The sequence below is a fragment of the Haemorhous mexicanus genome, chromosome 2 (assembly GCF_027477595.1).
Source record: "Haemorhous mexicanus isolate bHaeMex1 chromosome 2, bHaeMex1.pri, whole genome shotgun sequence".
NCBI classification, from domain to species: Eukaryota; Metazoa; Chordata; class Aves; order Passeriformes; family Fringillidae; genus Haemorhous; species Haemorhous mexicanus.
This window is the reverse complement of record NC_082342.1, coordinates 99,549,296-99,572,782: the sequence shown is the minus strand read 5'-3', so window position 1 is coordinate 99,572,782 and position 23,487 is coordinate 99,549,296.

Genomic DNA, 23,487 nt, shown 5'->3' with positions numbered 1-23,487 from the left:
TCTCTCCTTGATGAACTGAGAGTTGATTGACTGAGGGGTGGTAACCGGATTGAGAATCTAAGCTTCTATTTCGTGTGGTGTTGGAAATTGGTGGGAGGAGGAGGAAGGTTTTTGGAAACTTTTCATTCTGAGTTCAGTGTGTTCCATTTTCATATTGTAAGTTAATAAAGTTCTTTCCTGTATTCCTAAGCTGGAGCCTGCTTTGCGTTATTTCTGGTCACATCTCACAGCAGACACTAGGGAGAATATATTTTCATGAGGGCACTGGCATTGTGCCAGAGTCGAACCATGACACTTACCTTTCCTTTTAGCTTTCCTTTAGTGTTTCATTCAGTTTTTTGTTACATTTCTGACAGAAAGCGACAGTATTATGAATAGGAAGGAGATAAAATTCCTTGGAAACATTTAATTTATTATAATAATTTCAAACATACATTTCTTAAACTATTGCATTAAAAAAGTGAATTAATAGGAGTAGGAGTATTAGGAAACTGATGTGAAATAGAAAGGGCAGAGAACAGCAAAAGAGTAATTTGATACAAAATACCACCAAGACAAAGTCAGAAAAACTGAACCTTGGCTTCTTTTTCTACTAGTTTTACTATGAATTGCCTCTAAATACATGATGGAAAATACTGACACTGAGCATTTCCAGTATCCAATAGATCTTTGAGATATTATTGAATATAAAGACAATATTTGGGCTTATTCTGAGAACAGACAAATTTCAGTAATTTGAGAAGTTCAGATTCACAAAATATGACTTCATACCTTGTTTAGCTTGGACAAGAATTAGATCAATGAAAAGCTCTTGAGATAAATTTAAACCGAGCAGTCTGACATTCCCAGGCATTGTAGATATAGTCTGTTAACACAGCTTAACACTTTTGAGATAAAATAGATCTGAACCCTATGGCAGGTGGGAAGCTTTTGTAATCAACAGCAGAGCAGGTGCTCCTTCCTTCCCTCCTTCCTTCCTTCCTTCCTTCCTTCCTTCCTTCCTTCCTTCCTTCCTTCCTTCCTTCCTTCCGCCACTTCCTTCCCCCCTCCCTCCCTTCCTCCCTTCCGCCACTTCCTTCCGCCACTTCCTTCCGCCACTTCCTTCCTTCCCATGAAAAGAAATGGCAAAACTGTTATCCATCAAGGCTGTCCAAAAGGCTTTGACAAGCAGATGGCTTTAATATGCCCTGTCACAGGATCACTTTTTATCTATTTTGCAAATGGAAGAGAAATAATTAATAAATAAAAAATCTAACTGAGTGTAAGATGAGAGGGTGGAAGGGATGTAGGTTTGTAGCATATCTGTGGCAGACCTCTAGATAGATCTTGTACTCTTACAATGAGAGAAAATGTAATGCCTCCTTGTTAGTTAGGGTAGCTTGGGCAGGATAGAGTCTATTTAATATTATCGTAAAACCTAGAGGTAAAATAAAGCACTTAGGAAAACAACCCATATGAATAAAATGCCTAAATCATTGATTGAGATGGAAGATGGTAACTATCTTTACAACCTCTAATAATATTTTTCTCTACTAGTCTGAGCATTTGCCTCAGTAGAGATGAAAATACAAAAGTCCAATTTAGTACCTTAATTGAGCAGTCCAATTCCTGTCTTGAGACTGTTATTTTTAGCAAATAAAGACTTTCAATGATATAGCTATTACAAAAAACCATAACTCATTTCATTCTCCACAGAAGTAGAGGAAGTTCTTCTCCATGAAAATACATGTTCTTAGAGTTTTAAAACATAGTGGGATGAAAGGAATTACAAACATTACAAAAGCTAAGAAAATTGGAAGTTAGCCTTCCATTAAGAAGGCAATATGAAGAGTAAGGCAAAATAAGAAGCATCAAAAATCAACAATCATTTCACCCAGCTCCTTCATAGCATTGTGTTTCTGCAAACTGAAATATTAGGTAGCATTGTTCACCTTTAAATTCTCTTCTGTGGAAACTAAAATAGGCTGTCATCATGCCATATACTTCCAGCAGAGGTAGTGGGCAACTGCAGCTGTAGTCCTCAGCTTCTTTAGTTTTATGTTAAAAATATCAAGGCTAAACCAGGCTGTTATTTTGGTTTTCACCTTATTTTCTTTTATTCCCATTGATAAAGGTTGTTGTATGGTGTATATACTTTTTTGCAAAGGTGGCAGAAATCAGGAATTTTATTAAAGAAGAACAAAAAAGCACTTGAAATTTATTCCCTTATAATTCAGCATAAATTTAAATAAAAACATTTACTGACCAAAAGGTGAAACAGAATTGAATTTTTTTTTCTAAATATAAGCAGTGAATGCTCTCTTTAAAGTTGTGTAAAGCTACATACAATGAAAAAATCCTACCCTAGATAACAGTGTTAATTAAAATTTTAATTGCATCTGTATGAATTACCAAGGGCAGAATAAAAATCGTATACAGAACATTGCTTGATGTTTAGGGTTTATTTTTTTAATTTTTTTTTTTTTTAATGACATCCCCCTTCTCCCTTCTGTTCCATTTCAACTGTTTCTGGAAGATCATTCAGCTAAACTTGAGAGTGCAAGAGCATCCCCTGCAGGAACATTACAGCCCACACTGATTTTCCCTTTTCAATGGTGTTTTTTCTTCTGTTCATTTGTATTCATCTTGCATGGTGCACAGTAATTGTGTCTAGAGAATTAGAGAGGGATGGCTATTGCAGTGGTAATAGAATTACTATCAGTGTTCTAAGCTGGTAAAAGGATTGTGAGTTTCAGTCAGAGGATTTAAAAACACATGCTGAAATGTATATCGGGATCTCATTTCTGCAGCACCACTTATATATTTTTCTTTAGGGTTATAAGTGGGATCATTTAAAGTCGGCAAATGTTGCTTAAAAAGATGATACTAGGATTCTCTGAAAAAGCACCTTTACGTTTGTACATGATAACAACATATAAATGTGAAGACATTCTGAAATGATCAAATTGTCTGCTTTAGTGTCCTTGAATTCAGTGAGAACTGATTCACTGGCTACAACAGTAGTTACTCATTGTTATTTTATACTACTCTTATTTTTCTTCCAATATATTCTTCCTGATTTGATCTCCCCTGCTTTATTTAAATAAAAGGGAAAAGAGAAAATTTTTCATCCTTAAACGTCAACATATTATAGATATGGCCAAAACCTCTGATCTGTGTGTTGCTTTAGAGAGTAAATGTATAAAAATTAATATATGGCAGGCAGCAATTTTCAAATCCTGCTAAAAGTTTTATGGGTTTTACAATATTCTGAAAGCAACAGCCTAATGACCACATATATAGTAGTAAAAGTTTTAGTAATCTATTTATATTATAAAAAATAACAATAAAAGCCAGACAAATTATGTATTTTGACCTCTCGCGGTGTTCATATTCTACCTATGAATTAAACTGGAAATCTTTAAATCTGGCTTCAGAATTTGACGGCAGAAGGAAATTTGAACTTTTTTTTTTTTTTTTTTTTTTTTTTTTTTTTTTTTTTTCGGAAAGATCCATGCTTTCAGTTTACCTGAAACTTCAGATCCTCTGAAATTTTTGTTCATACAAGCAACATGAATAAAATTATTTTGTAGGAAATCACTTCATGTCAGTTAAAGAAGGAGAAATTGATTGTTTAACTGGTTATTTTTCTGTTCTTTCCCTGAATACTTTAGGAAGCCTAGGTCCCATAGAGAGAAGAATTACACAGCAATGCCTGATAATGATCTGGGACTTGAAATGGAATCCAGTGAAATCTGAAAGGTTTTTACAATGAGAAGTAGAATAAGGACTGCAGTATGCCCTGCAGCTCTTGTTCTTTGTTCTGTTAATCTGACTTTTTCTCAATCCTCATTTGAAAAGCTGGAAGACATCCATTGATATAATTTCTTCTAGAAGCAGTGTTCTTTCCCTCAGAGCTGGTAGGGTTCCAGTAGGGTACCAGAGAGCTGGTAGTAGTCAGGGGCAAGTCTTTCCCTTGTCTTTTTTGGATTCACTTCCGGTACAGAGATTGGAAACCCTCGTGACAGAACAGCTGTTTGATCATCCAGATTCCCATAATACACAACAAAGTGTGTACAATTCTCCTGAAGAAAAAAGTTTCTGGGGTTTTTTATTTAAGAGAAACTAACTATTTGTTTTCAGACTAATAGAACTGTCCTTAACAAATTTCTCCCATCACTGAGATAAAGTAAAATGTGAGCAGGTCTTTAGGACATTGAAAAGTTGAGAAGAGTTCCTAAATCCATGTTTAATTTTTCCATAAATGCTTTTTTAGACATTGCCCAAATATTTACAGATGAAATTTTCTTCAAAATTTGTCTTTGCATCTCCTCACTAATCAGCTGAGATTTTGCACAGAATTATGTTATAAAAAGTAGTTTGGAGTTAAGATGAACATCTTAGTCATAAGTTCTGATCTCCAGGCAGTAGTCTATCCCATTATTGGGCCAAAGAATATTATTTTTTTTCACTCAGAATTTTGTGATATTGTCACAATGGAATTTATTTCTACCATTCACCCTGCTACAGATTATTTTGGATCTTCAGCCTCATTGGCAAAACACATTTAATTTCCAGATGAAATTTATTCTCTGACAATTTGTATCCATTTGCTAATGAGTTTGTGCTGTTCTTTGGACTGCAGTGTTCAATTTTCTCTATTGCCTTTTTTTCCTGATTATCTAAGAGAGAAGAAAATAAAGCTGTTCTGTAATTAATGTCTTGATCTTTGGTCATTGTAGCATCTCTTCATTATATATTTCCATGATGTATTTGTGGCTTTTTTGTATTTTTTTTTTTTAATAAATAGTCAAAACTTCACACAAAACCACACTGGAACAAACTATTTATCTCCTTAGGATTTTTCATTCCACCCTTACTCTATATCCTTCCTTCATGTGTCCCAGTATTGTCAGGCATCTTCTATGGTCACATATCATTTGTTTCTATTTGCTAGCCTCTTCCATTGGAAAAATTGCTATAAAGCAACATTATTTGATCTATGTGCTATAAGGATTTTAAATTGTTCAACAATAGTACACTTACTTGCTGAATCTATTTAAATATTAATTTACTTATAACTGTCTCATAGGCATTTACATTCAAAATTTCAGGTGGATTTTCCTAGCTTGCAATGCACTTTTCAGGCTTTCATGTTCTATTCAATAAAAATCTTTTCCTTTTATGTTTTTTCTGTTTTCCATTAATATAAATTCTAAAATTTGATTTTTTTTTTTTTTTTTGCTAAATTAGTAGCAGAGGACTTCAGCTGTTTAAATGCAGGTGACTAGGGCTGTCTGAATGCCTTAGCGTATCTGAAAGACACAGTCTATGTAAGAGCTTTTCTGGCCTGGCAGCTGGAGGTCAGTAGGCTTCCTTTAACACAGCAGAAACAATGTTGAGATTTAGGAAATAGCATCTCACTTCAAATTTTATTTCTAAATGATCAGATTGTTTTAATGATTTAGTGCTGATCTAGTGCATGTTTCCAATAAGATCTTCATCCTACATGCCTCTTTGGTAAGTGTGTCTTAAACAATTTATCAATTTGGAAATACCACTAGTTTTCCATGTTTAAATAAGTAATGCTTCCAAGACCCCTGCAGGTTTTCAGCTTTGTCTTGTAGACTTAGGAGTCTTCAGATAAACCAGTCATTTTAAATTCTCAAAATACATATAAATCAGAGTGTCAGAAGGTCAATTAAGACCTATATGTAGCTAATAGACTCGAGGTCTATTCACATCAATAAAAAAGTATTTGTGGCTGCCTGCATAATTCTCCCAACTTTATTCACATTTTGATTGCAATATTAAAGCATTTGCCTAGAATTTGGTGTGCAGCATCACTTCAAATGTTGCTAGACTAAGATATCCACATAGATGTAGGATATATGAATAAAAAGCAGAGACAAGACCTATGCTCCAGAAAGCAGCACCTGAAAGCCGTGTGGGATAATCTAGGACATCCTCCACTTATGTGGATGAAATCATTCCATAGGTCTGCACACTAGCACTATGGATGTTGAGATACCTAACTCACTTGTTTTAAATTTAACTGTCAATAATCCAGGGAAAATTCCTTTAAAGCTGTTTTAAGTGTTATTTACCAAAGTAATATTACTTCTTTTAATTATTATTTTAACTATCTCTTAAATTCTTAGAAAGATATTAAAGCAAGCTTTCAAGCCTTAAAGTTGTGACCTTGATCTTAACTTGTCAGGTTGGATTTGGATTCCCAAATGCAATAAATTTTCTGGAAGGGCCTTTCACAGCTCTGCTTCTTCCTCCTCAAGACTAGAAAAAAAATGTCCCTACAAAAGAGAACAAAAAGACCATGCAATTCATTGTCTTGTCTCTGACAGTGACTGACAGCAGATGACTAGTAAAGATAAGAAAGAAAACATCAGTTTCTTCCTCAGTCTGCCCTCAGAACACTTCAGTGTTTGCAAACCATGGACTTTTTGAGTACAAAGTGAGATCTTTTTATTCTGCAGACACTGCTGCATTTTTCTCTTCTCTAGATATGATTTTGTTTTTACCTGGAAAAATTTAACATCTACAAACCAACTTTTTTTACGACTCTTAGTAGTAGCTGCTGCAATGTTTTTCTGAAGCAGACACATTTACCAGGGAGATGGTGTCTATATATGACTGAAATTGGACAAGTTGGTGAAGTGGCAGTTTATAGGCTTTTTTTAACCGGTTTAGCAAGAGGGCCAGGTGGTGGTACCATTTTGGACAGCCTCAGAGAAAGAACTGTATGGTTGACATTTAGAAAGGTAGATTCTGACTTGAGAGACAGGTAGTCCCAGCCATATGACAGATACAAGTTGCTGTTTCTGCAGCTCTTATGGATTACAGAGCCCTGTAGCACATTAGAAATCCTGAGGTGTAATGCACCTGTTTCTAGTAGGGAATTGATGAGATTAGATACCTGTCACCCATCCAGACAATATTTTCAGTTTCAGGCCTCAAACAAGCCTCTCTTCTCTGCTCAAGAAGAGACTGTTCCATGCTGAAAAACATGTCAAGCCTTTTTTTTATTCTGGCAGGGATTTTCTTTGCCTTTTTTTTTTTTCTTGCTTAGAAAAGGTAGATGTTAAGAATCTTTAAAATGGTTTCATGGAACAAGGATTAGTGCAGGCAGGAGGAGGCGTGCTGAAATACAGTTAGATACCTATTTTTCAATTAATTTATTTTATAGATATCACCACCACACAAAAGTAAGCATCACCAGTAAAGAATATAACCTTTTGTTTTAAGCTTCCTCTTCATTTTTGCAATTTGGTAAAGAAAAGCAAATAACCTAAAGACAACCCCAATGCTCATGAACTTCCTGCAAATAAACACAGAACTCCCCCCCAGCCTATTAGGGGGGATCCAAGAAATTCTTTAATTTAATTTTTGTCAATGATGTGTTTTTAATATCAATTAAGTCCATAGTTTCCTAGCTGAGTTTCAAAAATATGTCTAATTTCATCATTTTCAAAAAAAAAAAAAAAAAATGTTGCCTTGACCCTTCAGGGAGAATTACATGACTTTTAAAAGTCTTTCTGTCAGTATAATTCAGGATAACACTCTCTTAAATTCTGAGTTAGAGGATTAGCCTGGTGCAGCAACAACTGTTTTCTGTCAATCAGCTGTTAAAGTTACTGGCTAAATGCAATGTGTAACTGGCTTATAGGCTAAAATGCTGATTCCTCTGTAATTCTGATGGCAGCAACACTAACTAGGAAGTCACTTGGCTCCAGTGGCTTTCTGTTTGATATTAAATACTGGAAAGACAATGTCTCCTGTAATAAGAATATCTAGTAGCATATTGAACAAGTTTTGAATTTAGATGCAAGACAGTCTAAAGAATTTATTTCTTTAAACAGAAAATCTAGCATATTTGAAAATAAATTATCTACTCTTTCTTTTTTGTCTCTCAGTCAAATCATACTAGCTACTGACGAGGCATCTGAGTGCACAAGGAAAATACTAATTTTAAATGTTGCCTGATTGAAATCACTTTTCAAATTCCAGGACACTAATACCTTGGGAAAATTAGAAAATTCAGATAGGTTATCTGGTTTAAGTAAAGCATTAGTTTTAATAGATATAGTATCCCTAAAATTATACCCAAATAAGAATGCAAATAAATAAATGCATATATACACATACATGTATGTGAAATAAGGCTCTGGAATATATATGTCTTCCACTTCCTCAACATGCTGTAAGCAGTTCTCACTATGTGTAGCCTATGAAATCTCATGCACAGAGAGCTAGCTTACAGGACCATGTCAGATACTTGATAGCTTTTGCATTCTTAGTGGTCTCCCGCAGCTTCCCTCCTACCCTTAACCTTTTTTTTTTTTTTTCCTGAGACCAAAATGCTTCAGGTTGCAAAAATAAAGTAAATCAGGTTTCTAAGTTTCCTTCTGCTCTGGTCTCCCTCTGTTCTGCTGCTGTGTCAGAAATACTGACAGCAAGCTGACATATTTATATACCACCCTGAAATGCAGAAAATTGCTCACTAAAATCCTTGGGAAAAGGAGACTATTGCATTAACATACAGTACACCACATGTGATCAGTCTTGTAAAATAATTTGTGCAGTTGTATAAATAGACATCAGAGAGTTACTTTGCATGCAGTGTCCTGATCTGGTTTGTTCATATTTCCTATGTGCTCCATATGGGAAACTAGAACTAACATCATGCCTATCTTTGACATGATTCATTATGCAAGATCTTAATTCATATCACATGGACCTTAAATGTATAGACATAAAGTAGTTTCTGAACATGTTGGAGGTAAAGCTGTCATTTTTATTAAGGGGTGGTTGATTGAATAAGTCACCGGGTATATAAAAAGGCATTAAAACTAGAGCATCAGTGGCACAGATGTGTTTTGTAATCTTACTTTCATTAGTAAATTAAAAAGTTTGTTTCACAAAGACTCATATTTAAATAATAATTTTAGAAAGTAACCACAAAATAACATAAAATATATTAATGTTAGTTAAATTTATCTCTTTGGTAATTTAGATTTTTAAGTTCTTGCCATTATTAGAACAGAGTGATGGACACTATATCTATTCATAACAAAGTCTAATATGAGCAAAAAAATTAATTGGAGGAAATACTGGTAGTGCAAAGTGACTAGATATAAAATAGATGAAAAAGGCAAAATATTTTAAAATAATATAGGCTTTATTTACATATGTTAAATACACAATGACAGAATCATCTAGGGTATATTGAGAGATGATTGATTAATCAATTACTTTCTTTTTTTTTTCTGTCTAGTTCTTGATGTTTCTAGGGTAATTTATGTTTATAATTGTCACTGATTTATACATTATTTACCTAAGCAACCAATCACTATTTCATTTGAAATACTGCTAGTTTGAGTACAGTAAATCGCTACAGGCAAATGTATCTTACATGCCTCTAATATTTGCATGTCATACCAAGTTTTGGGGCAGAGTAACAAGCATTTTACACAATGAAGGAAAAATTGTTACCTCTTCATGGACTACTGTGTAAATTGCTAATTTTCTTTTCTTGAAATATTTCTACTTTGCAATAATCATACAATAATAGTAATATCAGTTAAACAGCCATTGCTTGATTAGTCTGTTCCAAACACCTTAAAAATTAGAGAAAGTACAATATAAGATGTCTAGAAAATGTTGCCCTCACTGGAATGCTCTTATCAAACTTCTATGTTTACTTTAATTGCTTCTTTTTACCTATTTAACTTTGCTTTTACATGTTGAAGCACTATGTAGACAACTGTTTGAACTTAGTGAAAACTGTCTTTTTTCCAAGTGTGTGTCAGGATGTTTTCATGCTGCTGATATGTAGATGTCCTGTGTACTTGTCAAATAGTAACCACTCTATGGAAATCAAAAAGCTGTATAAAAACATTTTTCTTTCTAAAAAAGACCATTTCACAGTATATCTCACTAACAACAATGAAATTAAGAATCTGTAGATTATTAAGGAACTGCTCAAATCAGGTGCAGTAAGCATGCAAGACGTCTTAAGAAACTGGTTTTCTAAAGTATGAGAATGGCAAGTCGAAGACTGATTTCTGAGGCTCAAAAAAAGTGTAATAGTTTACAAAAAAATTGCCTATGAATCCAACAAGCAGCTGTCTCTAAAAGCAGATATGTTTCTGTGCAGAGGCCCAAGTCTTTTAATTCTCTATAATTGAACATATCTTCATCTTACATATTAGTAATATCTTTCCTGCAAGAATTTAAAATATTACCCTTTGGATAATGAAACAGAAACCTTAAAAGTATTGATTATTTTTAATAATTTTTTAAAATAAAATATAGATAAGTTTTTTTAAAGAGAAACATACCTAGAAATTACATACTTTGAAATGGTAATTATTTCCCAATAACTTTTGACTATTATATTAACGAAATATAACAGCAGATAACATTATCATAGATCCTGCTTCCCAAAATAATGTAGGTATAAGCAATTAAATAGCAGTAACTATGATATACTTCAGTGTACTGAATATAAAACTTTGCATAGCAACAGGTGGAATCACTTAAACATGTTAAAAAAACAACTCTGGAACTACTGAAACCAAATTGGAGTAAGGAAAACCAAACTTTTCTGCATAGATTTTTTGCAAGGAGAAGAGGGTTTTGGTTCATCCTAACTGCAATTTACAACACAGGCATACCCTAAATTAGTCATCTAGAGCAGGTTTATAACAAATGAAAAGAAATAGCCACTTTTAGGCTTTGAGTTATCTTACCTTCATATTCAGGCCTAAAATGGGTCATATAAATTGAACACTAGATACTCTTTTTTGCTCGTATTGACCACTCAGTTAGAAAATATTCTCAGGTAAATATTTATTTTATACACATCTGAAGTCATCTTTAAGACAGATTATTTTCATCACAAGTACCCCTGCTAAATATTCCCTCTGCCCTGCTCCCTCAGCCACCCAAAAACAAATCGGTTAAAAAAACCTGTTACTTTTGTGCCCATTTTTGTAGTGATGGAAAGCAGTTTTCTTGACAGGCTATGGGTAGAGAGTTTTTTGGAACAAGCTTACATCCACTTTACATATATTCACACAATAATGAATAAGGGACTCAAACTACATTCTCGTAGTTAAAATATTTTTTCTCAATGTGGTATTAACTACAACCTTTAAAAAAAATATATAGTTCCTAAGAAGAGCAATCAAATGCAGTTCAATGAAAAATTTAATTTCATTATGCTTCTTTATAATTTAGAAATTGCTGGAGCACATTTAGTGCTTTTATTAAGATAGCCGAAAAATACTGACAACTTCTCCTCTCTCAGAACACCCAGTTGTCCAGATTGTACAAGCCACATAGTGTCAAGTTATTTCTTATTAGCCTGTTATAGAACTGGGATTCAAGTACCTGTACGTGACATGCAATCCATGTAAACTGCTAAAAATTAAAGGACGAGTCAGAGCTGTTCTACTTTGTATAATTAACATTTGGAGCCGTAGCTTCAATCTGACTCATATTTCCCTAGCAAGTGTCTTAATCACTGGTGTATAGAGCCAATCACTCATTTGTTCCGGCCCAGTGAATATTTATTTATTTAAAGTGGAACAGCTCCAACAAGAAAGGCAGAGACTGATGTAGTGTGTTTTAGTAGCAGGGAAATTACATAACAGAATTTATGTTAGTCAATAAATCCCTGCAACAGGGAATCACAAGATAAAACTATTACAAAAAGTCTCAGTCATACATTTAGACAGTTGGCAGTTCTGAGAAATGGCACTGTAGCTGAAACATAATTCTTTTTAAAAACATACTCCACCAGAAATGAAAAAATAGTTCTGTTCACACTGGTATTTTAGACACAGAAATACTGTACTGCCTCTTTCCATGATCTCTAATACACCAGGAGACGACACAGGATGGGACTTGGACAGTGGTAACAATATGGTGCCCAATCCTGAAGGAAAAAAGACAACTGAACAAAAGAACTTAATCTTCTTATATCAATATTTTTTGTCTATTACATCCCTAGCTCTTGAAAACATAAGACTATATTTTTCTCTTTATATAGTTATAAACTTGTGCCAGATCAATGAATATTTGTTGATTCTTTAAATACTAAGGTATCATAAATAATGTTTTTTGCTAATCTACATTAGAAAAAATAATAGACTGTTATGAAACTTTACAATATTTGTAAGAATCATAGCCCTGCCATTTAAATTGTTGTTATTTATGTTAAGAACTAAAAAATTGTTATTAATAGAAAAATTGTAGAGAAAAAACTAATTTTGATTTATAAGCATGGATATCTGAAAAATACAGGCTTTTTATTGCTTATTCAAGCTGCTTTTTTTTGAAAACAAAGTATTTTTTGTATGAGGAAGAGAATAAAGTAATCCACTATATATCCTTTGTCTAACATGCAGGTTCAATTTTTTTTTTTTTATGTACAATTTTGACAGTAAGAGCAGAATTCTCTTTTAAAAAGAAGCACAATCAACACAACATAGTAGACTTTTTCACAGTTAAGTATTTTATAGTTATATAAAAGTTTAAAGCAAAAATGGGGGAAAAAATTCATAATTTCAGGTAAATCCATGGAAACATGAATTGTCATGAAATCTGTGAATAACATATATTTTTATTCCTTATGTCTATGTTTATTGCTTATTTCACATGACTTTCAAAACCTTGAACTTCCAGTTTTTTGGGTTTGGGTATTTTTGGGGGGTAAATTTAATATGTACTGATGTATATTGAGAAAGGTGTCAGAAATAAAAAGTAGTTAGGCTCTGGAAATCAATCCACATTGTATGTTTTTCATAAATGTCTCAGTTAAGCACAAAGAAATACTCAAAGAAACTTAACCTACCATGGAGAGAGCTATAGAAAAAGGAGAGAGAAAGATTTATTACTTCCATTGTAAGCATGATGGTTCTTGTAAGTTACTGCAGCATCTGATGATGTCAGAATGTGAGAATAAAAACAAAATTATATTTGGTACATGTTTTACTGAAGATTATGTGTATTACTGACATGTTTAAGAAAAGGTACTTGATAAACTCAGGTTTATTTCCTTTTTTTTCCTATTAGCAAGCTTTTCAGGTGACATAGAAGTGCATGGGTAATGCAGGGGGTTCAAGACCACAGGAAGAGAGAGCAATTTGTTACGTAAGATTGTAAGTTGATGGTTATGAAGAAAGCTCTCAGAGATAAGTCAGGTAGGGACCACATCTGTGAGCTGGAGGCAGTTAACTGAACAATATAACATCGAAGAAATGATAACCTGGGCAGAACAAGGCAGTATTAATGCTAGAATAGTTCTACAATTTTGTCTTCTAATTGCTTACTAAGAGTGAAGTAGAATGTGTATTTATGGGTACATTAGCATGTTCAGTGACATCATCAGTGGTTTGTTTCTCCTTCTCAATGTCAAAGATTCAATTTTCTTGCTAGGTACGCTGACCATGGCCCAACATCTGGTTTTAACATTCCATTGAACTTTGGCAATTGAGGGCACTGACCTAGTCTGAGCACTCAGATGCTCTTTGCATTGCTATAAGCAAGCTTTTAAGGAGCTTGATCATTTTGGAGTGCAAATCAATTCAAAAGGAGGATGAGAGCTATTGAAGACTGGAGTATTGGAGTAATTTAACTGACGTGATTTTTAGAAAAGTTCCTGTCATTCAGACAACAGCATTTGAGGAGCTCCTAGCACTCACAGGTTGTTAATCCAGCACACAGGTTCACCTACTAGAGCCTCTTTACACTGCTCCAGGTAATATTTCAGTAGCCAGCTGGATGCCAGTATTGCTCTGAAAGATTTGCATTTTCCTGTCGTGTTAGCTTATCACACAGTAAGCTTTTCTTTCAGTCAGCTGTCTAAAGGGAATCTTGCTAGTAGGGGGAAGTTGTGACATTCATGTGATTATGATGAGGGAAAAAATATCACCAAATATAGACAAATTTAAAGCATTAAATTGTCAGGCTTTAGGATTGGTTTTAATCTCATTACAGGCAGATAAATCTGGTTACACACTTTGTAACTGCAGGCTACTTTATGAGAGTTGTAATTTAAAAGCAGCTTATGGAGACAAAGGAGATGAATAGGCAGTGTCAGCAGGTGAATCAGACCTCTAGAGTTCTCTATACTCTGCTGCAGGTTGAAGGAAGGTAGGAAAGGACAGTCCCAACCAATGCACATTATGTAGACGTGCGATGGATGTCTGGTACTTAGCCAGCACTGTGGGTTAAGCCACAGTGACACATTGTATTTGTGGGGGGGAAAAAAGTAGGCCCTATCTTTCCACATCTTTCTCTGCTTCTGTGAAAATATTAAAGATGAAAGAGAAAGAAAAAAACTTAGTAGTAACATACATAACTTTAAATCTTCTGGATTTGAATATCCAGTACTTTTGTCTTTTAAAGGTATTCTAGTATTCCTCCAGTCTGTTTCACATCATCTGATTTTTCATGAATTTCATCTGCCTGGTTCTGGAGCGTGTATGAAATATCCCTATTAATATGGCATTTGACAAATGCACATTACCTTTACACACTACTTCCTCTTCACATAGTATATGAATGTATATGGCAAACACCACATCTTATACTTAATTCCTGAAGGCTTTTCCTACAAAGGGAGGGCTGAAATAAAGAAAATTTTAGCTTTCTCCATGTCATGTTCCAGCTGGTCCCCTTCCCACTTCAGCACCTGGCTTTCATTTTCCCTAGTTTTTCTTTTGCTGCTGCTGTAGCTGTAGAAGCCCACCTTGTTGACCTTCACATCCCCCAGCAGGTTTAAGTCCAGATGGGCTTTGGCTTCCCTAGCCCCATCCCTCCACAATCAGACAATGTCTTTATACTCCTCTAGGGCTGCATGTCCCCGCTTGCATAGTCTGCATGCATCCTTTTTTATGTTTCAGTTTAATCAGGAGCTCCTTGCTCACCCATGCAGTCCTTCTGCCACTTTTCTTTGACTTGTTACACATTAGGTTGGACCGTTCTTGAGCATGGAAGAAATGATCCTTGAAAATCAACCATCTCTGCAGGATACCTCTGCACTCTCAGCTATTGAATATTGTGACTAGCATCTTCCATAGGCTTAGGCAGACTAACTCAGCACAACCATCACGTATCCGCTATTTTGGGTTACAATCTAAAAAAATACAAGTAATCATCAACATTGCCCTGATAAGTCTATCATCATCCAGCTTGCACCATCATAAATTACACATCTCTTTTTCTAGGAGAAATGACTATGAAGTTGCTTTTATTTTTGTTTGTCTGTGTATTCTTTGGTTCCTTGGTTTCTATTACTAATTGCATTTTTTCTTAAAGTGTGTTCTGTCCTCCAGCTTGCAGAAATACCATAATGAAAAATATTTACTTTGTGGACTTACATGTCCCAAACTGAGATGATAGACCATCCTCCATTTAGAAAGAATAAAAGGAAACTTTCAAATTAGGTTTTGTGCCTCTTGATGTGACCTTGAGATCATGATATTTATGAGCAGCTACCACTATGTTAATACTGTGGAACACATATTTTTGACAAGATGACTTGGAAAAATGTACTATATATTTTATCCATCCCTGCACTGTACAAGGTTAAAGATTTTACCCATTTCTTCAGTATTACACACAGTTTTATCTTAATTTAAAGCATTCATACTTTAGCCTCAAAACAGTGTATTTCAAGCACACTTGTCCTTGATTTTGTCCCTTTTAATTTTTTTCCCCCTTTTATCAAGGCAAAGAAAAAGCTGAAAAATTAATGTGAATAGTATCTCATCTCAATTTACTTTCATTTGCATTACATTTCATGTATCAGCCTGGAAGGAATTTAAAATCAAGAAATTATAGACTAACTGACAAGTCAAGGCAAGGACATTAGCCCAGAACATGTTGACTACTTATTCCTAAAAGTCAGAATGAAATTTATAGGGAGTCAGTGAAAGCTGTCTGAAGAATATCTCTGGTCATATACTACCTCCCATTTTATTACCTCTTGCTTTTTCCCCCTCCTAAAACAGTATTCTTCCAGTACCTTTTTAACTTTCATTCCTAGTTTCAACTAACTCTTTCTCCCTTTTTCAAAAGCATCTATTTCTTTCTTGTTTCGTCTCTCCCTCTTTTTTATTAATGTGTTGCCATATAAGCTAAGCAAATGAATTATTTTTCCCAGCACTCAAAATGTACTTTCCAATTAGATTGCAGGCTACCGGGCATCTAAATTTAATATTAGATAAATTAGTTAAGCATTCTGAATTACAGGAATAAAATAGTACCAAAATATATTTAATATGAATGTTCAAGAAAACCCTGAAGAAACATTTTAATCAGCTAGCTCTGGTCATGCATGGCCAATTAAAATACTTCAAATTAACCATCTTGAGTCCTTCAAAATGAGATGAAAACTTGGTCTTCTGAATTTTTACACATGAAATAATAAGCTTAGGATCAGTGGCCTGTAGAAAGAGACAGAAACCTGAGGACATCTACCACTGATTTTGGATAATGAATCTACTGTCACCAGTAGTGAGATTTAAACAATTTGATGATAGAAAGTTTAACCAGTGAGGACAAAAAAACTCTTTAATTTTACTGTCTTGGGAAAAAACAGCAGTTCAAAAAATTTTTTGTATCTAAGCCTAAGATTAATCTTTTTCTTTTTTTTTTTAAGAGAGTTTATTCATTTATAGAGAGAAGGAGAAGAAAGGCAGACCTAATGCAGATTTAGATTTATCCTGGGTTGTCTCTACCTGGTTGGATTTAGCCTTTACAGTTCACAGTGTTTAATATCAAAGTTCAGACTATATTTTTTCATTTCCTTTTCCAGGCAATTTAGAGGATAAGGAAAAAATAAAAAGCCTTTTAATGTTTAACAGACTCTAGGCATGCAGTCATTGATGAGACACAGGCATTGCTAAAGAACTTTTCAGCCCACCAGGATCTGAGTTGTTCCCTTAAGGCATTTATCTCTTGCCAATGCTACAAACTGAACTTTGACAAACAGATTTCTAATTTAGCCTTGTGCCTAATTCAGGTGGGATTAAGCAAGGCCATTATGTTTCTTTTCAATCCCTTTGTTTTGTTCTTTGTTTGTAAGGTCTTTCATTTACACAGACATAAGCAGTGAACTACAATGTTAGCTATGTATATGAAGAGTAAAAGGAAGGCGGTACTCATGAGCATTTGCCTCAGATGCACACCACAAAAAAAAAAAAAAAAAAAAAAAAGGAAAAACCAAAAAAAAAAAGAGGAAAGTAAGATTTTCTTTTAACCCAGCTGATGCCATTTATCTGGCTAAGAGCAGGTCTAGGTCTGTTAAATCAACATATGTACTTGGGCACATCTCAGTGCTCGTGAATCTCAATCTCATTTACTGCTGCTGATGTTGCACCAAACACTGAATGTGATGTTAACATGATTTAGTACTTCCGCTTTGTTCCTAATGTTCATGAATATTCACAGAACACTCAGTCTGAAGGTGTACCTAGTATTGATGGCATTTCTTTGTATTGGACTACTTCATTAAGATTATCTCCTGCATTTGCTTTCTGTTTTTCATCCCCATATCATTTCAATGGAGAAACTGCTCACCAATAGTGTGAAAGAGTTAAGTGACTAAGTACACACACTAAAATAAATAACTTTGGAAAGAGACTGATTGCTCCGAATGCATGTAGGGATAGATTAAATGGTATATAAAATTGTTCTCATGCAAATCACATTATAGTTTAAATAAAGTTTTTTATGGGAAAGCCTCCTGATTGATTTACACTTCATGTTTAGGACAAGGCTGAACAAGGCTACAATGACGATTATTTAATCTACTTCTTTTGTAGATAGAATAAAACACCTGCTTTTGCTTGGGCAAAGTGTTAAGTGTAAAAAGCTGAAAAATTTTAATTTTACCCTACTATTAAGCAAAAAAAATCCCTTTTTTGTGTAACACTTACTTCACTAGAGGTGTTCTCTGCAACCTTCTGAATATTATCTTAAAGAAATGTCAATGATTAATTACATGAGAGTTTGGCAAAATCATTAAAAGCAGAGCTTGTAGCAAGAACTGATTGAAGACTTATGCCCAGTAAAATTACGATATTGTCAATCAGGTCTGCGGAACTACAGAAACTTCCTTATTTATCAGAAAAGTTTCTCTCTGCAACTACAGTATTTTGTGGAGACATACATCACATTGAATAAGCTTTAAACCAGAAAAGAAGTGAAAAAAATTTAGTGGTTTTAACCAATATTCCTAATTTATAGAAAACAGAACAAGGAAAATGTGATACTCTTTTATTTGCAAAATTACTCTTTTTATTTTGCAAAATTATAGAAGAGTCAACTTTATTGAAACTTAATAGTTTCAATATAAAAGAAAAATTAGCTGACATATGACAGGTCTTCAATATACTGAGTGAGAGAGTAGCACATTTACGATTATAAGAGCATACAATAATTAGTTTTTAACTAAAGTTACCAAAAATAATAAACATTTGTAACCATAAAGAAATAAACGTTTAAAGTCAGAGGGCTAATTCTGAAATAGTAGAAGGGTTGAAGTTATCTATGAAAAAAACTAGAGAGCTGAAGAAAAGGTGAATTTTCAGGCTGAGAAAGTTGTGGCTGTTCAAACTGGAGAAACCTGCATGGAAACCTCATAGCATCTTCCAGTATCTGAGGGTGGCCTACAGAGAATTCAGAGAGGGACTCAGTCAGGAATTGTAGTGATTAGTCAAACAGTAATGGTCCAAACTAATAGTGAAGAAATTCGGGTTAGATATAAGAAGAAAGTCTTTACTGGGAGGTGGTGGAACAATGGAGCAGGTTGCTCAGGGAGGTTGTGGGTTCCCCAACCCTGGCAGTGTTCAAGGACAGGTTGGATAAAGCCTTGAGTAACCTGGTCTAGTGGTAGGTTGTCCCTGCCCATGGCAGTGGGGGTTGAGACTAGATGAATTTTAAGGTCCCTTCAAAACCCCTTAACATTCTATGATTCTATGATTTTGTGAGGGATTATTAGGACTTTTTTCAATTCATTTTTCCTTTTTTCCCTTTTTTAGAATTCACTATCTCTTTCCATGGACATGGTAGAGAGAACACACATACATATTGCCGAGACAGAACAGTTGAAGTCTGTCAAATTATCATCAAAGTCAGCAGAGTTAATGCAGGTCCCCTTGTGGTAGAAGGGAAATTCTTTTACAAAAATTAAAGGTGTGCAAGATTGAAACGCTACGAAATGGAGCGTGGCTGTTAAAATGCGTCATAAGAAAGGCCAGGAGTGGGAACTACACTTGGTAAATCAGAACATTTACAGTATACCCCAGTGGAGAGGTTTTGTCAGATAAAACAGACAGTGAACTTTCAGAGTTTTGTCTGAGTTAAAAGCCATATTAAAAAACTGTGCAAAGAAGATAATTATTTCTTTTCTTTAAGTTTTCAAACCTTTGTATGTTGTTCAGTTAAAAGAATGATATTCTCTACTTTATTGCAACCAAAAATTCACACAAGCAGAAAAAATTGTTTTCTGCATTTTACAATGAAAGGCACTGAATTAATAAAATTCTTATCCTGTTGTGCCTTATATGTTGCTCTCCCACAAAATCATGGAGTGGCTTTGCTGGAAGGAAGCTCCAGAGATCACCAGTTCAACCTGCCTGCTCAGACCAGTGTAGACTTTGATGTTGCCCAGAAAATGCTGGTAGAACTTCCCAGCAGTTACAGGATCCTACCTCATCTCGGCACAATGCAGCTGGAAGTGGGGCATTGGCTGAAAAAACTTGTGGAGAGAGGGTCTGACCTCTCCTCAGCAAATGGAAGCAGCAGTAGTGAAGGTGTTGCATTATTCTCCAAAGTCCAGGAAGAACAAAAAAGCTTTTGCCTTTCGCCACCTCACAGCAGCTGCCAAGGAGCAGAACAAAAAGCAAATACCCAAGAGGCAAAGGTGTCGGGAAATCTGCTCAGAGGCAGGTTTGGTTCATGAAATGAAGCATCTCAGGTTGAGACTCAGAGAGCTCACCAAGGCAACTCCCCAGAAGCCTGGAGAGAACACCTGTTCACTGTTTTTAAAAGAACCTGGTACGCTATCCTTTCCTGGAACTGGAATGGAACACACAGGTTCTGCTGCTCAGGTTGACAAGAGTTAAAGAGACAGTGAAACAGAGTGCAGGGATTGATGTAGAAAGAAAATGCAACACATAAGTTTTTGGGTCACCTAGGACAGAAGGGGCCTTAAAAATCATCTGCAGCCAACCCCACAGCCATGGGCAGGACCGCCTACCACTAGACTGGGTTGTTCAAAGACCCATCCAACATGAGGCTCTTTCCATATGTAGGGAGTGGAAGGGAAAAGATGGCAAAGAGGGAGATTAAACAGCAACTACCGGAAGAAGTCTACTCAAACTTGCATGTAAAACCAGAGCTGATGACCCTGTAGTAGCTGCAACTACAGGAAATGTTTGAAAATTCCTCCATAAAAACTACTTCGTGAATCTGATTCAGAAAAAAATAAAGGATACACAAAATGCCTGATGAAAGAGAAATACAAGGATTGTGCATGGCCAAGTAAAGCTAGGATGAAATGCTCCTAACCAGAACTCTTGACACAGAGAGGAAACTAAAAGGAGAACTAAGCATGCAAATCTTTGTGGAAATGGGCTGGAGTTTTTAAGGAATCTTTAAAACAGAAAAGGATGGGGACACTTGTGAAAAGGACTGGGTTAACCATGTACAATGCAGAAATGCAAGCTTCAAGGCTGTATGAAATGCTTCAGCCATTTAATATAATAATATACTCCATTTAATAAAATAAAAACCCGTATGTAAACTAGTCTTAGGGTATTATGCTTATCTCCTTTTCATGACCTAAAGACACACTGATGTTCATCCTGCTAGAAATGTCAGTCTTAAAAACATACACCAAACAAAGAGTAAACCAGCCCGGTTAAGAGTAAACAAACAAATAAAATAGCTTATTTAGAAATATGTGGGATATATACATGTAAACGAAAGTAAAAATTAAAATGCAACAGACTTGCAAATAAATCATTAATTTGGAAGGAAAATGGTAAGTGGCAAATGTACTACATGAAATAAAGTTTAGGAAAAATAAGAGCACCAATGATGTAGCAGAGGAGGAATCTAATAAAATTATATTCTATTCATCGTAAGATTTTTACTTACTTATCAATAAATGGAAATCCAAGAGGTCTTTGTGAGGAAATGTTTTAAGTAGTAAACATACTGCTACTACTGATAAGTAATAAATCTCCACTATTATTGTTTCACTGTTTATAAGGCTTTAAAGTATTCCCAGCAAAAGTATTAAACTTTCAGGTTGTTTTATTTACAGCTGCTCCCCATTTATATAGGGCTTAGGACCAATCCTCTTACAGAAGGGAATTTTCCTGTTTTCCTGTTCCTTCCAATGATCTGATGAGCAGAGCCATATCATTCTCAGCCTCAGGAGGCAATTACAACTCAGATCCTAGGTCCTGCTGCTCTGCTGTCTTCTTGCTCCAGCAGCAGGGTATTAACTCAGGCCTGCAGTAGAATTCAACCCCACTGCTGCTCATGACCAGCTCTGCAATTGAATCTCTGCCTCCATTTGTTTACTAAGAAAACACAATCAGAAATGATTGCAACACTGACAGCTATGAAAATGGCTGGGCAGCTGTGGGTTTTGTGTAAATGGACCAATCTACTTACATGTGGTCACATCTGGAATGCTATGCTATATAACTGAAACCAGGGGAGTGGGTTCTTTGGAGGTTTTTTCAAAACACTAAGTAGGAGGTGAGATACATATCTATTTCTCAAGTTATTCAAATTCATAAGAATACTGAAAGTTAATTTTTAAAGAGCATTGTCTTCTCTGGGTATTATTTGAAACACTCCTGATATTTATTTAATAATATTATACTCACTTGTTCAGTCTCCTGATGTATTTTCCCCACATAGTCATGGCAGAACAATATATTTTTTACTCATTCTTCATAATGTAGCTTTTTTACTTTAAGGCTTTCAGTGGTTAATGCCCAGTTAATAAATTTCTGGAGATTTTTACCCTTCTGTAAATGACATCACCAGGCTTTTTATTGTCTTCTCAGAAAACTAATCATACCTTCAGCCAGTGCTCATCACTACTGAAACAGGATGTGCTCTATGTCTGTAGGTTGGAGGGAAGTGTAATTCATATTCAGTTTGACAAATGTCAGAAAACATTTTTTATTAGCACATAGAGCATGTACTGTTAAGAATTAATACAAACTGTTTTTCAGCAAGTCAGAAGCAGTCAGTTTTTTGGCTTGAGAAGGGAGTAAAAATTCAACATTTAATCTAGAACAATAGCATACTTATCCAGAAAAAGAAAAAAAAAAATAAAAAAACCCCCACTCATATTATTATAATTTTATAATTCGATTTGAAAAGAAAATTAAACAATGTGCCTTCCTTACTTTGTTATAACAGGGATTATATTGCAAATTACCAAAGGACCAGTGCTTCAAAAAGATACATAAGTCATAAAAACATGAAGTGAAGAAAATACAGAATCTGAAAGAGGATGAAGATCTTTGTTAAAAAGTTCCTTCATTTTCTGTTTATCAGATGTAACTTCATTCCTGGATTAATCATAGTGAGACCCAGCATAAGTCAACCAATCCTGAAGCTAGACAGTGCAGCAAAACATGATAATTAAAGATAAATCATATCTCACAACAAAAGTCTCAGTCTTCTCAAGGTGCTGTTATATATAGTGCTTTTGTGATTTTTTTTTTTCCACTGGCTCAGACAACTGAATGCAACAAAATATTATTATGACTTATAAGGAAGTATTTAATTTCTTTTTCCTAAATAAAGAAGATAATACATGCTCTGGTCAATCCAGTAGCTGTAAGGTGAAGGTCCCGAAAGACAATGAAGGCCATACTGAAATTTAGTCCCTCAAGCTGTTGTACAGAAAGACAAAATCTTGAGTAGTGTCATGTCAGCACATCCCAAAGTGCAGAGATTTAAGTGACCTAGAAGGTGCACACATTCCTGGAAAGTTTTTCATTCCACTCTGTGGTCTCTGCAGCTGTGTCTGTGCAGCAAGCACTGGTTGTATTAACGTCTGCTACGGTGATGAAGGAGCAAATGCAAACTATTGGTCTTGGTGCAGTTAGAGAATTTAGCTCTAAAAGCATGAACTTCTTTCCTGAAAAGGTAAAGATGGATCAGTCACGTTTTAAAATGTTAGTCCCTCCGTATTCCTTATAAAGTATAAAAAAATTGTTCTTCACATATTTCAAATTGTGAAACTCAGAATAAAAAATATTTTACAAAAGTAGATTTAAGCAATCTGGTTTTATTTTCTGTAATATTTTTATCATCATTTTTATTTTAGAGTCTAAAGGAAAACTTGCTTGCAAGAATTATACAGTAAATAGTCAATCAGTCTACATATATATATACATCATGGTCAAAAGTCATAATTTTTTTTAAATAGAAAAAGGG